The 23,182-nt window shown below is 36.4% G+C and overlaps 1 protein-coding gene across 8 annotated transcripts in view; it reads right to left on the bottom strand.

Annotated features, from left to right (window-relative positions):
- SHOC2 (SHOC2 leucine rich repeat scaffold protein) overlaps positions 1–23,182 on the bottom strand; it is a 113,626-nt gene that overhangs the window by 51,559 nt on the left and 38,885 nt on the right. Inside the window, exon 2 of one of the 8 annotated variants that reach the window (XM_060126828.1) lies at positions 20,298–20,362. The exons of 5 other annotated variants lie outside the window; for them this stretch is intronic. The gene's annotated coding sequence lies outside the window, so the exon portion shown is untranslated. Of the gene's footprint in view, positions 1–6,597; positions 6,719–17,001; positions 17,021–20,297; positions 20,363–23,182 lie in introns of those variants that run through there. 2 more of the 8 variants (XM_060126832.1, XM_060126830.1) reach the window with 2 other exon arrangements.

Genomic DNA, 23,182 nt, shown 5'->3' with positions numbered 1-23,182 from the left:
AGGCCACAATAGTGAGAGGTCCGTGTACCGCAAAAAAAAAAAAAAAAAAAAAAAAAACTCAAAAGAGCCTCAGTAAGCTGTGGGACAGAAACAAAACGTCTAATATTTGTTTCTTCAGAATCCCAGAAGAGAAGAATGGACATGGGGGTGAAAAATTATTTAAAGAGACAATGACTGAAACATCTGAAATTTGGCGGGGAGGGGTTGGACTTACAGAGACAAAAAGCTGAGCAAATCCCAAACAGGAAAAACCCAAAGAAATTCATTCCCAGAATATGATAATAAAATTTCTGAAAACTAAGGCAGCCAGAAAACAACATAAACCTATAGGGGAACAATGATTTGAATGACAGTGGATTTCTCATGAGAAATCAAACAGGCCTAAGGAAGTGATATTTTTCAAGTGTTGAAAAAGAAAAGAAGTCAACCAAGCCTTCTTCATTCAGCATAAGCATTCTTCAGGAATGAAGGAAATATAATGACATTTTGAGATGAAGGAAAACAAAGAGAATTTGATGCCAGCAGATCTGCTCTAAAATAATTGTCAAAGGAAGACCGTCAGACAAGAAAGCAAACAGAATGAAAATTAGAACATCGGGAATGAAGAAAGATCTATGGAAAGAGTAATAATATGGATTAATATAACTGGCAATTCTTTTCCTCTTCAGTTTTGTAAATTATGTTTGACTGCTGAAAGCAAAGAATATATCTCTGAGGTGGTTGTCAATGTATATAGAGGTACTAAGACAAGTATATGACAAGGGAATGAGAGTGAAAGGACCTGAGTGATGCTAAGATTACTACATTGTATTTGAAGTGGTAAAATGTTGATACTGGTAGACTATGATAACTTAAGAATGTATGTTGTATTTCCTAGAACAATCACAAGAAAAAATATAGAAAGAAGTATACTCAAAAACACTACAGATAAATTGAAATCTTTGTTCAAGTAACCCAGAGTAAGACAGGGAAAGAGAAAAAAGAAAAACAGAGGGCACAAAAAGAAAATTATGAACTGGCACATTTAAATCCAAATGTAGCAATAATTACATTAAATGTAAACATTCTCAACACACCAATTAAAAGAATTTGTCAGAATGAGTTTTTAAAAACATGACGCAACTATATACCGTCTACAAGAAACTCAATTCAAATTTAATAACAAAGGGGGAGGGTTAAAAGTATAGAAAAAGTTATACCATGCAAATGCTAATCAAGGAAAGTTTGAGTGGATGTATTAATAGCAAAATAAAATTCAGAGCAAAGAAAACTACCTGGGACAAAGAGGGAGATTAGACTACAAAAAGAAAATGGTCATTTCTCCAATAAGATAAAACATTTCCTAACTGTGTATGCACCAAAGAACAGAGCTTCAAAAGACATAGTAAAAACTGATAGAACTAAGAAAAATCCACAAATCCACAATTACAGTTGGGGATTTCAAAACCCTTCTCAGTAACAGACAAACTACAGTACAGAAAGTTAGCAAGGATATAAGATAACAAACAAATACCATAAATCAAATGGATTTAAATTGACATTTGCAGAATACTCCATTTGATAAAGTAGAATACATATTCTTTTCAAGGCATATGCAACATTCCCCAAGACAGACTATATCTTATATCATAAAAAATCTTAAAGAACTGAAATCATACAAAGTATGTTCTCTTACTATGATGGAATTAAACTAGAAATCACTAATAGGAAGATAACAAAAATCTCCAAACACCTGAAAATTAAACACCATACTTCTAAATAATCTGTGGGTCAAAAACAGTAATAAGGAAAATTAAACTATATATTGAGCTGAATAAAAATAAAACTATATCAGAATTTATGAGATGTAGCTTAAGTAGTGCTTAAAGGGAAATACATATTACTGAATGATTATATTAGATTACATTAGAAAAGAAGAAAAACTGCAGATCAATAATCTAAGTTCCCACATCAAGAAACTTGAAAAGGGCAAAAGGAACACGAAGCAAGCAGAAGGAAAATACAATATAGAACAGAAATCCATGAAATTGAAAACTGAAAAGCAATAAATAAATATCAATAAAACTGAAAGCTGGTTCCTTAAAAAGATCAACAGAATTGATAAACATCTGGCAACTCTGACAAAGAAAAAAAAAAAGAGAACACAAATTACCAATATCAGGAATGAAACAGAGAATATAGTTAAATACTCCACAGACATTAAAAGAATAATAAGAGAACACTAAAAATAACTCTTTGGATTTAAATTCAACAAGTTAAAGTGGACCAAATCCTTGATAACCGCAAATTACCGAAACTCACCCAAGATTAAACAGATCATCTAAATAGTCCTATCTATAATTGCTAAAGAAACTGAATTAATAGTTTAAAACTTTCCAAAAAAGGAAATTGCTAGGCACAAATGATTTCACTGGAGAATTCTAACAAAGATTTAAAAAAGAAATAACACCAATTCTACACAGTCTCTTCCAGGAAGTACTCATTTTATGAAGCCAGCATTATCCTGATACCAAAACCAGATAAAGACAATACAACAACAATAAGGGGAAAAAAAAGCAAGCAAGCAAGCTACAGGCCAACAGCCCTCAGAAACAGAGATGCAAAAATCTTCAATGACATATAAACAAATCAATACAGCTTTTACTACTCCTATTGAACACAGTACTTAAAATCCTAACCAGTGCAATAAGGCAAGAAAAAGAAACAACATACAGATTACAAAGGAAGAAATAAAACTGTCCCTGTTTGGAGATGAAATGTTTATCTATGTAGAACACTACAGGGATTCTCAAAAAACTCAGAGAACTAATAAGAGAGTTTAGCGTGGTCAAAGGAAACAAGGTCAACACACAAAAATCAATCATATTTCTCTTTGTTAGAAACAAACAAGTGGAAACCAAAATTAATACCATTTGCAATCACTCCAAAAAATTAAATACTTAAGTATATATATAATATGGAATATGTATGCTTAAAACTATAAAACAATGATGAAAGAAATAAAAAATGACCTTCATTTAAGTTTCCTCCATTTCTTTCTGGGTCTGGATAGCTTTTTACTGCTACACAATATTCCATTGTCTGGATGTCCCATAATTTATTTATCTATTCACCTATCACCTACTGAAGATCATCTTGGTTGCCTCCAAGTTTTGGCAATTATTAATAAAGCTGTTATAAACATTCTTGTGTAAGTTTTTGTTCAGACATAAACTTTCAACTCATTTGGGTAAATACCAAGGAGAGTGATTGCTGGGTTGTAATGATAAGAGTATGTTTAGTCTTGTAAGAAACTAACAAACTGCCTTCCAAAGTAGCTATACCATTTTGCATTCCCACCAGCACTGTTGCTCCACATCTTCGCTAGCATTTGGCAACGTCCAGTTGATTTTGACAAACATGCAAAAGCAACCCAATGGAGGAGAACAGCCTCTCAACAAATGCTGTTGGAATAACTGGACCTCTATAAGCAAGAAAAAGACCTTTGACCTAAATTTCATACCTTATAAAAAAGTTAACTCAAAACGGATCAAAGATCTATGTGAAAAAAAAAACTATAAAACTTTTAGAAGAAAACATAGGAGAAACTCTTTATAACCTATGGTTAGGTAAGGAATTAATAAGACAGCAAAAGCACAAACATTAAAGGGAAAAAATTGATAAACTGGACTTCATCAAAATTAAAAACTTTTGCACTGTATTTCACTCAGTTAAGAGGACGAAAAGACAGGCTACAGCCTGGGAGAAAATGTACCAAGAATACATAAAGGACACCTTTCATCAGTAAGAAAACAATCAATCGAATTAGAAAATGGGCAAAAGACTTGTAGAGACACTCCACCAAAGGTAAAAATGACAAATAAGCACATGTAAACATGTTGGACATCATTAGCCATTAGAAAAATGCAAATATAACTACACACTTATTAGAAAGCTAAATTTAAAAATACAGATGTTACCGAGTGCTGATGAAAATGTGGAGAAACTGATGAAAATGTAAAACGGTAGAGTCACTATGGAAAACAATTTGGCAGTTTCTCATAGTTAAACATACACTTGTAGCACACAACCCAACAATTGCACCCCTAGATATTTGTCCTAGGGAAATAAAAACTTGTGTTCACACAAAAATCTGTATACAAATGTTCACAGCAGCTTTATTTGTAATACCTCCAAAGTGAAAACAACCCAAACGCCTTTTACTGGGTGAACTGATAAACTGTGGTACATCCATACAATGGAATACTATTCAAAAATAAAAAGGAACGAACTATCCTTGCACACAAAATCTTCGATGAATCTCAGGGGCATTAGGGGTTAGTGACAAAGTATCAAAAGGTTACAAACTACATGATTCTGTTCACATAATATTCTTAAGTGACAAAAGTACAGTGATGGGGACAAATCAGTGGTTATCATGGCTTAGGACTAGGGTGAGAGTGTGACTATAAAGGAGTAGCATGTGGGAGCTTCTTTGAAGTGATGAAATAGTTCTGTACTTTGTGGTAGTGGTTATTGGTGGTTATAAGAATCTACACATGTGATCAAATTTCATAGGACTATGAACCCCCATCCTCCAAAAAAAGACTGCATGGAAAAACTGGTGAAATCTCAAACAAGAACTGTAGTTTCATTAACAACATTGTGCCAATGTCAACTTCCTGGTTTTGATAATTGTACTACAGTTATGTAAGATGTTATCATTGGTGAAAAATAAGTAAAGGGTACAGGAGAACTCTCTGTACTAATAATTTTATAAATTCTATGAGTCTAAAATTATTTCAAAAGAAAAATGTAAAAAATAAAATACAATGGACGATACAAATCTACCATATGTAGATTACAAAGAAGTATACTGGCGTTTCTTAAATAAGTGAAAGTTTAAAAGGCACATTTAAAAAAGCATATTTTGAAAATCAAAATTTTTTAAAATAAGTGAATAAGCAATTCAAATTGGCTGGGAAAAGATTCTCTCAATCTTGTTCAGTATAAGATAAAAATATATACCCATTCATAGATATCACTTGATTTGGTTAAGTACATATTTCAACTGACTGGACTATAAGCAGAAAGAAAAAATTTAAGTGGGAGTGCAGTGAAGGAAACTTTAGGACAAGGAGCCCTTGATGAAAAGATATATATACAAAGATATAAAACTAGCAAAAGTACCACAGACCACAAGTTGCAAGCAGTTGTATCTGAAGAAGCAGGGTGTTTTTGTTTTTGTTGTTTTTAGGTCAATTCCATATTTTATTTGTATTTGTATTTAAGAAGGCTACAATGATGCCTGGCATATGACAAATATTTTTTGAGTGAACAAATCAAACAATTCATCTCTTCTATATAAACTGCACAAAATTATAAAGCTAACAATCAGATTATTGTTGGTGACTATATTTTGCAACACATTTTATACTAAGTGATTGTTCATATCAAGTTCTTTGATCTTTTATTCAATCATGCTACATGTTAGAAAAGCAGAGGTCAGAAAATCTTTATATATAAATTTTTATGAGTATCATTAATAGTAAAACCACAGAGTCAATAATAGAACAAAAATGAAAATAATCTGTCAGATCTCTCAAAATTTGAGTATTGTGCCATTAGGAACATTTTTGAAGATAATTCAGTAGTGGTAATGACTATCATGTTGGGGTGAGGTTAAAAAAGAAAAAAATGCTGAATATATTATGATAAGTAGTCAAGGAGGAATTACTGCAAAATGTTTAATGTATATGGAAAAGCATTAGAAAAGAAAATTGGAAAATAATGGACTGTTTTATTGTGGAGATAATGGGACTATATATAATTTGAAAAATTTTTTTATTGGAGTATAGTTGATTTACAATGTTGTATTGTTTTATTTTTATTAATCATACCTTAATAGTACTTATACCAAAAAAAATTTAAGCATATTCAAGGACATTGGCTAAAGAAAAAACAAAACAAAACTGTAGCGTGATAGACAATCTCATAGTCTGAGTTTCACAGAAAATAAGGCCCGAGGCAAAACTTAGGTGCTAGAACCTGTTTCTCCATGCCTTCAACCTGAGCTGGCCTTTTTAACTTTCATTAACCTATAGAATGTAACAAAAACAATTCTGTACCAATTTAGACTGCAAGAGGCCTTGCATGCTTCTGCTCTCTCTCTCCAGACCCTTGCCTCTCTATGTGAACAGACCAGGGCTAGCCTGGTATAGTAGGGTGGTCTTTAAAGTCATGGATTGTAAAAACCTGCTGAGCCCACAGAAGCCACTTCAGGCAATGAGGCATAAATGGACAGTAGATGAAACTACACAGGTGACTCTACAAAGCCCTCAATTTAGTAATTTTTATCTAAGTTTCATGCTACCCACATACTTAATAAGCCTATTTCCACTATTTATAACTCTTGTCATATCCTACGATTATTATGACAATGACCTCTAAATTATATGAAAGTATTTTACTCGTTGTTTCTTATATGTCTTTATACTCTTCCCTCTCCCCAACTGGCATGTAAGTTCAATGAGAGCAGAACTTTTTCAATGCTGAACGAATCTGCTCTTAAGTACTGGTTGAAACAAAAAACTACAGAAGACAGAGCAATGAGATTACCTCAGATAATGTGTTTCTTGGTTAAAAAATTCTATTTTTCCCCGAGGTCCCCTGAAAGCAGTCTTACTCAATAAGACTTCCATAAGATAGAGTCCTTGTCTCTCTTCTTCACAGGTATACTGTTAGCATCTGTATCAGTCTGGAATATAGCAGATGCTGAATAAATATGAGCTAAATGACTAAGTCAAATTGAGAGAGTATCTCTGACAGTATGGATAAATTCAAAACTTGTTTATAGCTTACAAACTAAGACTATATAACATATTAAAAGAATGAAATCAGATATTTAAACTTAATTTCAAAGAGAAAAGTGTTTTAAGAAATCATTGCACAGAAAATGACTTTACTATCCTTTTAATGCCAACATAAACATTTTCTTGTCACCTAACTAGGTACTGACAGCTGATTCTAGATAGCCAAGTCTTTGATTCTTTATTCACAGAGTCAATCAGTGGCAGAGGCAGGAATGAACCACAGCTTTACTTTCTAGGAATCTTTCTGCTACCGCATTCTACTATACCATACATACATAACTAATGGATACGTTATTTCCACTTATACCCAGCTACTTGAGTAAATTATTACGTATAAATACGTAAGAATTTAACTTATTAAAATCATTTACAAGAATCACACTTATTTGTATCTTCCCACAAAGTTAGGTACCATGTTAAGTGTTATATTAACTGAATTGAGGAAACAGAGTTTTTTCCCTTGGGAGCTCACAACTTAAGAAAAGGTATACTGATTTGGACACAATGTCAATGCTGTATGTTATTAGCTAGATCATATTTTAGGCTATAGCAGCCTTTTTTTTTCTCATGTAGGCTCAGAACCAGAAAATCACAAATTTTATTTGTTTTGAACCAACTTACTACTAAGGACTCCTGCCCCAAATAATTCTAGTTCTAAACATGTATATTTCTTTTCCTCTTCACATAAAAGCAGACAATATTTTTCAGAGTTTATATTTTGACATATTAATAAAAAACTTTCAGCATTTCCACATTGGTAAGTCTAACAGTCAGTTCCTCATCCTTGTCTTACTCAAAACTATCGACAGCATTTAACAAGACTGATCATCCTTCTCTCCTTGAAACACTCTACAATTGGCTTCCAGGATACCACTCTCCCTTGGTATCTCACTGGCACTCCTCAGTAGCCTGTGCTGGTTCCTTCCCATCTTCGCAATCTCCAAACATAAGAAATTCCCAGGACTCACATCTCTTCTCTGTCGTACTCACTTTCAAGTAGGGACTCGATGATTTCACCCAGTCCCATTATTTTAATGCTACCTACACGCTCTCGATGCTCAAATACCATCTCCAATCTGGATGTTTTTCCTTAACTCCAGAGATCTGTATATCCAGTTGCCTATTTGGCATCTCTACTTGGATATGTAACAAGCATCTCAAATTAAAATGACTTAAGTTGAACTCCTGAATGTGTTCCATCTTCTCAATCTTCTTCTCCATCTCAATAAATGGCAAGTGCATCCTTTCAAATGCTCAGGCCAAAAACCGTGGAGGCTTCCTTGACTTTTCTTTCACTCAATCTAACATCCAATCCATCAGAAAACACCATTGCTCTATCTACCAAGAATCCAACCACTTCATACTACCTCTGCATTTAAAAGCCCCCATCACCTCTTGCCTGGACTGTTAGCCTTCTGGCCTCCTACGTTCCATCTTTACCCCCTTAACAAACTGTTCTCTTAGCAATCACTGTGATCCATTTAACTGTTAAGCCTGATTATGTCACTCTTTTACTTTAAAAAATCTGATGGTTTCCCAGGCTCTTACTCTGACCTTCAAGAGCCCTTTCATGCTCTAGTCCTTTCTCTCTATATATAGTCCTTTCTCCCAAATATCCACATTGCTTGCTCCCTACTTAAATATCTCATTCTTGACTACAACATATAAAATAAAAATATCTCTTTCCTATTCTTCTTCCTCTGCTTTATTTTTCTTCGCAGCACTCATTACCTGGCAAAAAATATACTTAATGATTGATTTTGTTTATTGTCTCCCTCTCTCCCAAGAATGTGAGCTCTCTGAAAGCAAGGACTTCTGATTGTTTGGTTTACAGCTGTATATTCAGAGCCTAGAACCTGGCCAATACTAGATGCCCATTAAGTATTTAACACATAAATGAAAGAACAAATGAAAAAACCCAGATAATAATTTTTTAGAATTCCTTCCTCTTTAGTAAATATAAATGATTAGTTTCAAAATACCTTTTATACCTCAATAAAACAAAAACTAAAATGAAAAATATAGAAGGCACAATATAGAATTGTGTCATTTCCCACATCTATCAAGAGTTACCACTACAATAACAAGATACAAAGGATTTCATTGAGTGATATTATGACATATACTATTCAACTTAAGATACTTTTGTTTATTTTAAGATTGCTTCTGTCACAGCTGTTTGTCAACTTGTTTGGGGAACAGAAACAGAGGAAACAGAAAGGCAGGAAATTTTAATAAATTTTTTTCATATAATTGAAAACAATTATCCTAAAATATATTTTATACCCTGCAAGTACTGACTTGAAATGATTACTTTTTGTCTCACATTTCTAATCCATTTATTACTATTCCCTAGAATTAAGGAAACATTCTAATTACGAATTCAAAAACTTCTGTCCAAACTTTGGACCTGAAAGGAAATACTACCAAGAAAACCCCAAGGGAGATGTGAGGAAAGAGAAAACAGTGAGTGTTTTTTACATAAAAAGGACACTATCATCATCTAAATAAACTTTTATCTAGTTCTCACTGGGCACCTGAATTAATGATGCCATGCATAAAAGATAAAATTAAACTAGCAACATATTGTACTAATAAGTAAGCAAAGCAGACTAATGCAAAAGGAGAAAAAGAACAATGCTGAATTACAATGAACTGATATGCTCAATTTTTAAAAAATGAAAACATTCCAATTCATATATTCCTTAATTTTTTTCATCCTATAACAGCAAGTAGAAATCTCTGGGAAACCTAACAAAATAGTAACATTAGCTGAAACCTGCTTGACACACAAAGGGAGCAACATACTGAAATCTACAACTTACTGTTTCCTTTATGTAAGGGGAACAAAGTCTCATAAGTGGAACACTCTTAGTCTTTTGGTGTTAACTAGCCCCTAATCATAAGTCACTGGCTTCATGTTGGTTTATCCTCTCAGTTTTTAACCTTCCACTGATTATATCAAATCTCTACTGTCCATATTATACATGAGGCCTAAGGTTTAAATAAACTTAGCCTTTTCTCATGCCATTCTCAAGTCACTAAAGTTCCAAACACTTCTCCCCTCTACCCACTAGAGTTCTGTATTGCATTCTCCTTTGTGTTCACTGTCTTCAGGCTCAGTCATTTTCCCATGTGTCCTCACAATGTAAGACTCTTACACTCCAGAGCTGCCAATCAATCAATTCTTAACATCTTAACAACTTGGGTCACAAGTCCCACTTTTGGAGCTGAGCTTGCTGATAATTTCTCCTTTGACCATCCCAGCATTTCTTAAACCAATTACCTCTTCACAGTTTTAATTTTAAATCCTAAACAATAATCCAATCTCTACACCAAGTTTTAGCTTTTTCTATTTCTTTTCCCTCTGGCTTCCTCGAATGATCAATTCCCAAGCGTCTCAAACTCCGTGTTACTTCTTATTGTGCCCAATCCCCACAACTCTTACCATATTCTTAACCTTCACTAAGCTATTACGTAAGATTCCAAATTCATCTCCCTGACTCTAAATTCTAAACAGCAACCCCTTCTCCATCCCAACCAGTGATGCCAGACTAAGCATCTTCAGGCTAAATCACTGATTTGAAGCCACTCCCCTACTCAACACACACACAAATAAGTACACATACATATACCTACACATATGTATAAACACACATTAGGTTTCTCCATAATCAGGCTCCAATCTATCTTTTCCATGTTTACCTTTTGCACCCTTAATACACTCTCCATTCCAGTCTTACCATACTATTGACACAGTAGGCTTAAAATGCTTTCATATAACCATATCTTTGCTCGGACTGCTCCTTCTGTGGGGATGATCTTTTCCTCCTCTCCACATTTACTCCCTAGTCTCCCTGGCCATACCCTGTATACACTATCCTCATCAGTATTCTATTTCCTGAACAGAAGGTACTGCTTCCTGTGTCCATACCTATACTCTTGCTGTTTGCTCCTCTGCTTGTACGTCTTCCCCGTTCACATCTGTTCCTTTTCCAAGTACCACCTTTCCAGATGAACCCATAAACATCTCTTGAGACTTCTGGGAATCACTTTTGCCAGAAAGTCTTTCCTACATTCTTCTGATTAGGCTAGGTATCTAGCCTCCTCCTCCTGGGAGGAGCTCTTATGAATGTCTGTCACTATATAACATGAATTTTAAAAAAATTACTGGTTTTATTTTAAGTTCCTAGGTAAATCTTTACACCTCAAATTCTTGTTAACTGTCACAACAGCAGTATACTTGTCTTTTATATATTCTCTCTGTTCCATTTAGGATCTGTGTTTTTCTTATTTCTTTAGTAAATCTGTAATAACATTGTTGAGTGTCAAAAAATTAAGCACATGTATTCTGCATCCTGAACAACTAATACTAAAGCAACTGAATGTTGCAGAGCAAGTTGGGCATCCACCCGAGTGATCGTGGGAGGTGACAAATCAAAATGTCCCACAGCAGAAAGAGTCATAGCCCAAGCAGATTAAAGAGGTATAAGTATAGAAGACCCACTGCATCTTGGATTGCAAAGCCTGGGTGAGATGTGAAAGACAATCCCACAAGAGGCAGCTCAGTATAGGGTATCAGAGCCTGAGCAGGACAGGGTGGATATCAACATGTACTGGTAACACACAAGAGGTATTAGAGTTCAAGTGAGGTGGGGATGGGTATCCTCATAGGGAGATGGCTCAGCATGGAGAATCAGAGTCTTATTGGGACAAGAAGAGCATCCACAGGTGGTAACAAACCAGTGTGCGATACTGGAATCTAAGAATGGTGAGGAACATGTCTACGTGGAGGGGTGGGTGGTTAAGGGGTAGGTGGCATGGCATGGAAAGTTACAAATCCAAGCAAGGTGAAGAGGTCATCTATGCAGAGTGGTCTGACAGGGGGAGTCAAAGTCTGGGTGAGGTGGGGGGTGGAGGTTTGGGAGGACTTCCAAACATGGAGGCCTGTCAGCACAGGATGTCAAAGCCAAGTGGAGGTGACATCAGAGAAAACAGTACAGTAAGTAACTCTGAAAATTCTCTCCTCCATAAAAACAGCAAGAAAAATGACAAAAACAGTTGGAATAAACTCTATCAGAACTCTCAAAATTAGCCAAGAGCTTGTACCCAGGATGCATTTACAAAAAGGAAGAAAGGATCTCAGTAAGAACAACAAGCTTTGTGACATTTTAACTTGCCCTAGCCCCTTCCCCTGCTCTCCAAATCCATGACAGCCTTGAAAAATTACAGTCCACATTCCCAGCTCAGCTTAGCAGACACCAGACGGAACAGAACAAAGCTGGAGCTCATTCAAAGCTTCATTCACCAACAGCCCCTCCGAATTATCACTATTTGACCTGTCTGGTGGCTCCTGGAAAGACCCCATTTGCAACACTATCTGTATTTGACTTAACTCAGAACTTACTCAGTGCAAAAGACCTTTTCCCCAAGAGGACGTTTGTTGAAAACAATTACAGGCGAGTATTTTATCCTCACAGTTGCTTAAGGCAGTGAACAACAGTTGGGGCAAACAGACTAATCAAAAAGATTGAAAGGAATATCTCAGAATGAGATATCATAGGAACTTTGAAAAGCTCCCACGTTCCTGGGAATCTAGAAGCTTATGTACACACTTAATGCTATGTGCATGGCTAGAGCTGTGTGTACACTCAGCAAGACCTGAGAAGGCCCTAAGGTATCACTTTTGACAAACTAACTTTGGAGCTGTGTACAAGCAGAAAGCAACAGCTAAGGCAGTTAACTGCCTGGATGAGTGCTGAAGGTATGCCCTAATACACACAGAGGTCTTTGGCAAAGACTGGGAGATTTACTGGTTGCAGGCATTTAAAGAAATCTCTGCCCAATCATTAGCCAACCACTAAGCTAACCAAATAGTGACTTCACTGGCCACATGAAACAGAATTAGTTCACAAAGTTACTACACCAACAGCAACCACAATAAGCAGGAACAATAAACACCCCCAGAAAGGGGCAAAATCTAATTTCCATAATTGCCACATTTTGTTATTTAAAGTGTCCGTTATTTGGACATTTTTATGCTATCTAAGATGCTCACGTTATTTAAATGTACATTTAGTATTTTAAATGTCCATAGTTTTTCAATAAAAAATTACAAGATAGGCAAAGAAATAAGAAAGAATGGCCCAAACACAGGAAGAAAAGCAAACAACAGAAACTGTCCCTAAGGAAATTCAGATGTTGGACTTACTAGACAATGACTTTAAGCCAGCTATTTTAAATATGAGCTAAAAGAAAACATGTCTATAGAACTAAAAGAAGGCAAGAGAAAAATGTCTCACCAAACAGAGAATGTGAATAAAGAGAAAAAAAGTTACTAAAAATATTAAATTCTAGGGCTTCCCTGGTGGCGCAGTGGTTGAGAGTCCACCTGCCGATGCAGGGGACATGGGTTCGTGCCCCGGTCCGGGAAGATCCCACATGCCGCAGAGTGGCTGGGCCCGTGAGCCATGGCCACTGAGCCTGCGCGTCCGGAGCCTGTGCTCCTCAGCAGGAGAGGTCACAATAGTGAGAGGCCTGCGTACTGCAAAAAAACACACAAAAAAACAAAAAATAAAATTCTAGAGTTCAAAGTACAATAACTTTGAACTCTAGAAATGAAAAATTCTCTAGAAAGGTTCAACAGCTGATATAAGCAAGCAGAAGAAACAGTGAACTCAAAATAGGTCAACTGATATTATCCATTGAGGAATAGAAAGAAAAGAGACAGAAGGAATAGAAAGAAAAAAGAATGAAGAAAAATACACAGAGCATCAGAGATCTGCGCACACCATCAAGTGAACATTTTAAATAACAATACACATAAATAGAGTCCTGGAAGGAGACGAGAGAAGGTGGCAGAAATACTGGAAGAAGTAAGGGCCAAAAATTTCCTTCCAAGTTTTGAAGAAAAACATTAATCTACACCTCCAAGAAGCTGAACAAACTCCAAGCAGAATAAACTTAAAAAGATCTACACATAGGCACATCCTTACCAACTGCTAAATGACAAAGACAAAACAAATAAATCTTGAAAGCAGCAAGAGAAGCAACTCATCATGTATGAGACATAAGAAGATTAACAGTCACTTCCGCAAGTCATTTCTTTTCAGAAAACATGGAGGCCAAAGGCAGTGGGAGGACATACTCAAAGTTCTGAAAGGAAAACCAAATAAACAAAAAATGTCAAGAATTCTATATGCAGCAAAACTACCCTTCAATAAAGGTAAAATTAAAACATTCCCAGATAAGCAAAAACTAAAAGAATTTGTTGCAGACCTGCCCTACAAGAAGTGCTAATGTGAGTCCTTCAGGCTGAAATGGAAGGGCACTAGACAATAACTCGAATACAAATAAAGAAAGAGCACTGGCAAAAGTAACTACAAAAATAAATATAAAAGACACTATAAATATATTTCTTGCCCATAGCTTTTTTCTCCTATCCAATTTAAGAGAACTGCACAAAGCAGTAATTATAAATGTGTTGATGGGCACACAATGTACGAAGATGTAATTCTGTATGACAGTAACAGCAAAAGGTGGGGGGGGGAGTGGAGCTAGCTATATAGGCACAATGTTTAAGTAGACTGTTGAAATTAACGTGGTTTAATCCAAACTAGATTCTTATGACTTAATATGTTAATTGTAGGACAGCCACTAAAAAATGACAAAAGAATTTTAAAAGTACTCTAAAAAATATCTAACACAGAAGAAGACAGTGATGGAGGAAAAGAGAAACAAAAAACATGTGACACACAGAAAACAAAGTAGCAGGGTGCAAATTCTACCTTATCAATAACTAAATGTAAATAGATAATATTAAACCCTCATATAAAAGCCATTAGTTCGTAGAATGGATTAAAAAAAACGTGATCCAACTGTATGCTGTCTACAAGGGATAACAGTTTAGATTAAAACACATGAATAGATTGAAAGTAAAATGATGAAAAAAGGTATACCACACCAATACTAACCAGACAAAACAGACTTTAAGACAAAAATTATTACTAAAGACAAGGGACATTTTATAACAATAGAAGGGTAAATCCATCAAGCAGATAAAACAATTACAAACACATATGCACCTAACAGAGCATCAAAATATATTAAATGAAAACTCACAGAATTGAAGGGAAAAAACAGATGATTCAACAATAATAGTGACTTCAATACCCTACTTTCAATACTGGGTAGAACAACTAGACATATCAACAAGGAAATAGAAGACCTGAACAACACTATAAGCCAACTAGGCCTAAGAGACATTTATCAATACTCCACCAAATAACAGTAGAATATTCACACTCTTCTCAAGTGAACAGAAAACATTCTCTAGGACAAACTATATTTTGGAACATAAAACTTTAAGTTTCTGTAAGTAAAATGGAAAATACATTCTCCAACCACAAAGTAAAAAAATTAAAAATCAACAAAAGAAAGAAATCTGAAAAATTCACAAATATGTAGAAATTAAAAACCACATTCCTAAAACAATCTATGAAGAAACCACAAAGGGAATTAGAATCCCAAGCAGATGAGAAGAGTGTCCACACAAGAGGGTGTCCAATTCCCTAGCAAAGGAAGTCAGAGCCCCTGTAAGCCAAGGAAGGTGTTACTAGAAGTGGCCTGATGTGGACTATCAAACCTGAGCCAGATAAGGAGAATACATAGCTCTGCAGACCCAGGTATTTGGCAGACATTTTCTTAAAAATGAAGCAAGTGAGCCCATCACTTCACATAAAACAACTGAGAATATTTGTTGCCAATGACAAAATTAGAGTTAAAACAAAAATCAGAACTTTGGAAAACACGTATCTTCTTATCATGAGCTTGAAAAGCTACTCAGTATTTAAAGACTTTTCTTTCTTTTTTTTTTTTGTGGTACACGGGCCTCTCACTGTTGTGGCCTCTCCCATTGCGGAGCACAGGCTCCAAACGCACAGGCTCAGCGGCCATGGCTCACGGGCCCAGCCCCTCTGCAGCATGTGGGATCCTCCCGGACCGGGGCACGAACCCGCGTCCCCTGCATCGGCAGGCGGACTCTCAACCACTGCGCCACCAGGGAAGCCCTTTGAAGACTTTTCTGATGAGATCAGTGGCATTATTAACAAATGTGGATGTTTAAAATATTGTACTATAAAGTGTGCCAACATTTAGGAAATCTACATAACTCAATAAAACAGTATTTTCCAGTTGACTAATTTATGATGATTCGAAAATCACAAATGGGTAACAGAGCCACTCAAATTACAAGACAAATGAATGAGCCATATTGTAATGGAATGAAAAGTCCACAGGTTGGCACTGGAAAAGCTGAACATCCATAGGCCAAAAGGAAAAGAAAAGAGGAGAGGAGAGAGAGGACAGGAGAGGAGGAGGAGGAGGGAGGGAGGAGGGAGGGAGGAAGGAGAAAAATAAAAAAAGAACCTCAATCTAAATCTCACACTGTACAAAAATTAATTCAATTAATTTAAAATTAATTAAATAAAAGCTAACTCAAAATTATGATATTTTTAGATATAAAATGTAAACCTATAAAACTTGGAGAAGTAAAGAAATGAGAAAATCTTTGGGACCTAGAGCCAGGTGAAGATCTCACAGGCACGACACCAAAAGTACAACCCATAAAAGAAAAAGATTGATAAACTGAACTTCATTAAAAATTTAAAATTTTGCACTGCAAAAGACCCTGTTAAGAGGATGGAAAGACAAGCTATGGGAGAAAATATGTGAAAACCTCATATTCAACAAAGGTCTTACATCTAAACACATAAAGAACTCTCAAAACTCAACATTAAAAAAACAACCCAACTGGAAAATGGGCAAAAGAGAGGTGTAAACATTTCACCAAAGAGCAGATACATATGGCAAATAGCACAAGTAAGGTGTTCAACATCATTAGCTATTAGGGAAATGAAAATTAAAACCACAATGAAATATTACTACACTCTGTCAGAGCACCTTAAATAAATAAAAAATAGTAATAACATTAAATGCGGACAAGAATGCAGAGAAGCCAAATATCTTATATACTGCTGGTGGGAAGGTAAAACAGAGGTGAATACAAAAATTCTGAAAAAATAGTTTAGTGATTACTTATAACTAATTAGTTATAACGTATAACTAATATGTATATGGTACATATACCTACCATATAATCCAGCATTTCACTCTTCGGCATTTACCTCAGAAAAATGAAAACTTGTGCTCACACAAAAAACCTGTACACTGGGACTTCCCTGGCGGTCCAGTGATTAAGACTCTGCACTCCCCAGTGTTTAAGAATCTGCCAGCCAATGCAGGGGACATGGGTTCGAGCACTGGTCTGGAGAGATCCCACATGCCACAGAAGCAACTAAGCCCATGCGCCACAACTACTGAGCCCGCGCGCCTAGAGCCCATGCTCAACAAGAAAAGCCACCGCAATGAGAAGCCCGTGCACCTCAATGAAGCGTAGCCCCAGCTCACCGCAACTAGAGAAAGCCCACACGCAGCAACAAAGACCAAATGCAACCAAAATTATAAATAAATAAATACTCCGCGCTCCCAATGCAGGGGGCCTGGGTTCAATCTCTGGTCAGGGAACTAGATCCCATGTGCCGCAACTAAAAGATCCCACGTGCCGCAACTAAAAGATCCCACATGCCACAACTAAACATCTCACGTGCTGCAACTAAAGATTCCACATGCCGCAACTAAATATCTTGCATGCCGCAACTAAAGATCCTGCACGCAGCAATGAAGATCCTGCACAGAGCAACGAAGAACCGGCGTGCTGCAACTAAGACCCTGCACAGCCAAATAAATAAATAATATATTTTTTAAAAAACCCTGTACACCAATGTTCATACCATTTATTTGTAATCCCCCCACCCACCCAAAAAAGGAATCAATCCAAAAGTCCTTTGGTGAGTGAATGGTTAAACTCTGGTATTCACACAAGGTAACACTACTCAGCAAAAAAAGGAATGAGCTACTGATATATGCAACAACCTGGCTGGATCTCAAGGCTATTAAGTTTAATGAAAAGGTCAATCTGAAAAGTTTACATACTTTATAATTCAATTTATGCAACATTTTTTGAACTGATGAAACTATACAGATGGAGAATGGAACAGGAATTTTCAGGGGATAAGGACAAGGTAGGGAGGGAGAGTTCCTTTGAGGTGATGAAACCATTCCATATCTTAACTGTGAACCTATACATGGGATAAAAACATGCAGAATCATAGACACACACAAAAACACCTAAAAAAAAGGCAAAAAACAGAATATGGTCTTATAGTCCCGTATAGTATCAATGTCAATCTCCTGGTTTTCATATTGTACTCCAATTATATAAGATGCTAACATTAAGGGATGCTAAGTGAAGTGTTATTTTTGCAACTTCCTATGAGTCTATCATTATTTCTAAATAAAAAGTTAGGGGGAAAAAGTTCATTAATATAGGTTTAAATTCTACATTGCAGTTAATCTTCAAGAAGTTATTTATCACTGCCATTTTAAACTAGTTATCATTGAATATCTTCAATTATCTGAAAAAGATATTAAAATATTCCAACTACATATATGTTTGAGGACTGATTTTCTTCATATTCTTCAGCCAAAATAACATATTGCAACTGACTGAAACAATTATGAGAATTCAGCCATTATCTGTTAAGGAAGACATTAAGGAAATTTGTAAAAAATGTGAAACAAATCCACCTGTTTTGAAAAGTAGTTATTTTTCATAGAAGTTTTTATTTATATTACATGTAATATGTCTTTTAAAAATTAATTTTTAAATTCCTTAATTTTAATTTCTAATATAGTAAATATGAGTAAATATAACCGTTATATAAATAAGTTCTAAAGTTCCAAATAATTTTTTAAGACTGTAAAGTTGTTCTTAGGCCAAAAGGATAGAGAACTGCTGCTAAAATACTCAGGGATGATGGAGCATCAGATGAACACCTTACTCTCAATTAATTTGGGAAAAAACAGGTTATTTTACTGAACTCCAAACTTCTAAGTTTGTGAACATTTAACAACTTTTAAAATGTTAATTAGAAATAATAGAAACAAAAGAACATGCTACAGACTAGGAACAGATCTTTGTAACTCATTTCTAAAAAAGAATTTGAGTCTAGAAAACATAAAAAACTTAGCAGATTTCTAAGAAAAGGCAAATACTGCACTAAGAAGTGGGCAGGCAATTCACAGGAGATATTTAAAAGTCCATTAAATACTCAATAGCACTAATAATTAGAGAAATATGAAAAGCTGTAACTGCCATCAGGTTAGCAGGTGAAAAAGTCTGCTAAAACCAACATGGGAGAAAGTGGAGCTGTGAGAACTCACACTCTGCTGGTAAAAGTATCAATTGTCAAAACGACTTTGGAGAGTAACATGGCAAAAATTTGATGAATTAGAAAATGTCCAGGTAAACCCATTTGATCTATCAATTCTACTTCTAGGTATTTACAGTATGAAAACTTCTGTATTTGCACAAGGAGCCACTGCGGCAAGGTTATACTACCCAATGGAAAAATAAATCACTACACCTAAAGGAAGCAACAGAAACAGATCTCAGAAGAGATGGTAAACAATAAAAACAAGACAAAAAAACAGAAAATTCCTTCCAGAGTTAGCTCAAGATAGCAGAGTAGAAGGATGTGCACTCACCCTTTTTTATGAGAACACCAGAATCACAACTAACTGTTGAACAACCATCCACAGAAAAAAATGCTAGAACCTACCAAAAAAGATACCCTACATCCAAAGACAAAGAATAAGTCACGACAAGACAGTAGGAGGGGTGCAACTGCGATGAAATCAAATCCCATACCCATGGGTGGGCAACCCACAAACTGGAAAACAATTATTCTACAGAAGTTCTCCCACTGGACTGAAAGATCTGAGCCCCATGTCAGGCTTCCCAGTTGCCTGGGGGTCTGGCAATGGGAGGAGTCCCCGCCAGAGAATATGGCTTTGAAGACCAGCAGGATTTGATCACAGGACTTCCACAGGACTGGGGAAAACAGAAACTCCACTCCTGGAGGGCACACACAAAGTCTCGTGTGAACCAGGACCCAGGGGAAAAAAGCAGTGACCTCTTAAGAGACTGGGCCAGACCTAACTGCTAGTATTGGAGGATCTCCTGCAGAGGCAGAGGGTGGTTGTGGCTCACTGTGGGGACAAAGACACTGGCAGCAGTAGTTCTGGGAAGTACTCATTGGCTTGAGACCCTCACCTCCCGGAGGCCACCATGAGCCCCACCAAACAGCCTGTAGGCACCAGTGCTGGGTCGCCTCAGGCCAAACAACCAACAGAGAGGGAACACAGCCACACCCATCAGCAGACAAGTGGGTTAAAGTTTTACTGAGCACAGCCCTACCCACCAGAGGGACAAGACCCAGGCTCCACCCACCACCCCTTCCTCCCAGTCAGGAAGCTTGCACAAACCTCTTAGATAGCTTCATCCACCAGAGGGCACACAGCAGAAGCAAGAAGAACTACAATCCTGCAGCCTGGGGAACAAAAACCACAATTATAGAAAGTTAGACAAAATGAAACAGCAGAGGAATATGTCCCACATGAAGGAACAAGATAAAACCCCAGAAAAACAACTAAGTGAAGTGGAGATAGGCAACCTTCCAGAAAAAGAACTCAGAATAATGATAGTGAAGATGATCCAGAAGCTTGGGAAAAAAATGGAGGCAAGGATCAAGAAGATGCAAGAAATGTTTAACAAAGACCTAAAAGAACAAAAGAACAGATGAACAATACAGTAACCGAAGTGAAAAATACACTAGAAGGTATCAATAGCAGAATAACTGAGGCAGAAAAATGGATAAGTGACCTGGAAGACACAATGGTAGAAATCACTGCTGAACAGAATAAAGAAAAAACAATGAAAAGAAATGAAGAATATCTAAGAGACCTCTGGGACAACATTAAAACACACCAACATTTACATTATAAGGGTCCCAGAAGGAGAAGAGTGAGAGAAAGGACCTGAAAATATATTTGAAGACGTAACAGCTGAAAACATCTCTAATATGGGGAAGGAAACAGTCACCCAAGTCCAGGAAGCACAGACAGTACCAGGCAGGATAAACCCAAGGAGGAACATGCCAAGACACATAGTAATCTAAATGACAAAAATTAAAGACAAAATATATTAAAAGCAACAGGGGAAAACAACAAATAAGACACAAGGGAATTCCCATAAGGTTATCAGCTGATTTCTCAGCATAAACTCTGCAGGGCTGAAGGGAGTGGTACAATATATTTAAAGTGATGAAAGGGAAGAAGCTACAACCAGAATACTCTATGTAGCAAGGCTCTCATTCAGATTTGACAGAGAAATCAAAAGCTTTACAGACAAGCAAAAACTGAGAAAATTCAGCATTACCAGACCAGCTTTGCAATAAATGCTAGACGAACTTCTCTAGGCAGGAAGAGTCCAGCAACTTTAGCAAACCTTGTACATATACAGACTGCTATATCAAAACCTCATGGAAACAGTAAACCCCGAAACTACAACAGATACACACATAAAAGGAGAAAAAGCCACCCAAACACAACACTAAAGATGGTCATCAAACCACAAGAGAAGAAAACAAAAGAGGAAAGGAAGGGGTTTCCCTGGTGGCGCAGTGGTTGAGAGTCCGCCTGCTGATGCAGAGGACATGGGTTCGCGCCCTGGTCTGGGACAATCTCACATGCCGCGGAGCGGCTGGGCCCGTGGGCCGTGGCCACTGGGCCTGCGTGTCCAGAGCCTGTGCTCCACAGCGGGAGGGGCCACACAGTGAGGGGCCCGTGTACCACAGAAAAAAGAGGAAAGGAAGAAAAAAGACCTACAAAAACAAACCCAAACAATTAAGAATATGGCAATAGGAACATACATATCAATAATTACCTTAAATGTAAACGAATTAAATGCTCCACCCAAAACACAAAGAATAGATACAAAAACAAGACCTGTATATATACTGTCTACAAGAGACCCACTTCAGACCTAGGGACACATACAGACTGAAAGTGAGGGGATGGAAGAAGGTACTATATGCAAATGGAAATCAAAAGAAAGCTAGAATAGCAATACTCATCTCAGACAAAATAGACTTTAAAATAAAGACTGTTAAAGAGACAAAGAAGGATACTACATAATGATCAAGAGATCAGTCCAACAACAAGATATAACAATTGTAAATATATATGCACCCAACATAGGAGCACCTCAATAAATAAGGCAAATACTAACAGCCAAAAAGGGAGAAACCAACAGTAACACAACAATAGTGGGGGACTTTAATAACCCACTTCCATCAATGGACAGATCATGCAGGCAGAAAATCAAATAAGGAAACACAGGCCTTAAAGGACACATCAGACCACATGGACTTAATTGACATTTATAGAAGAGCATTCTATCCAAATGCCACAGAATACACGTTCTTCTCCTGTGCACATGGAACATTCTCCAGGACTGACCACATGCTGGGCCACAAAAAGCAAGCCTCAGTAAATTTAAGAAAATTGAAATCATATCAAGCACCTTTTCCAACCTCAATGCTATGAGATTAGAAATAAACTATAAGAAAAATATGTAAAAAGCACAAACATGTGGTGGCTAAACAACATGCAACTAAACAACCGATGGATCACTGAAGAAATCAAAAAATACCTAGAGACAAATGAAAACAAAAGCACAACAATCCAAAACCTATGGGATGCAGCAAAAGCAGTTCTAAGAGGGGAGTTTATAGCAATAAAACCTTACCTCAGGAAACATGAAAAATCTCAAATTAACAACATAAACTTATACCTAAAGCAACTAGAGAAAGAACATCAAAACCTGAAGTTACTAGAAGAAATCATAAAGATCAGAGCAAAAACAAATGAAATAGAGACAAAGAAAACAATAGTAAAGATCAATGAAACTAAAAGCTGGTTCTTTGAAAAGAAAAACAAAATTGATAAACCTTTAGCCAGACTCATCAAGAATAAAAAAGGAAGAGGACTCAAATCAATAAAATTGAAAATGAATAATAAGTTACAACTGACACCACAGAAATGCAAAGGACCATAAGAGACTACTACAAGCAACTGTATGCCAATAAAATGGACAACCTGAAAGAAACAGACAACTTCTTAGAAAGGTACAATCTCCCAAGACTGAACCAGGAAGAAATAAAAAATATGAACAGACCAATCACAAGCATAGAAATTGAAAACTGTGATTTAAAAACTTCCAAAAAACGAAGTCCAGGACCTGATAGCTTCACAGGTGAATTCTATCAAACATTTAGAGGAGAGCTAACACCTATCCTTCTGAAACTGTT

Source organism: Lagenorhynchus albirostris, chromosome 16 (genome assembly GCF_949774975.1).
Source record: "Lagenorhynchus albirostris chromosome 16, mLagAlb1.1, whole genome shotgun sequence".
Lineage (NCBI taxonomy): Eukaryota > Metazoa > Chordata > Mammalia > Artiodactyla > Delphinidae > Lagenorhynchus > Lagenorhynchus albirostris.
The sequence above is the reverse complement of the archived record's forward strand: the minus strand, read 5'-3'. Positions and strand labels throughout refer to the sequence as shown.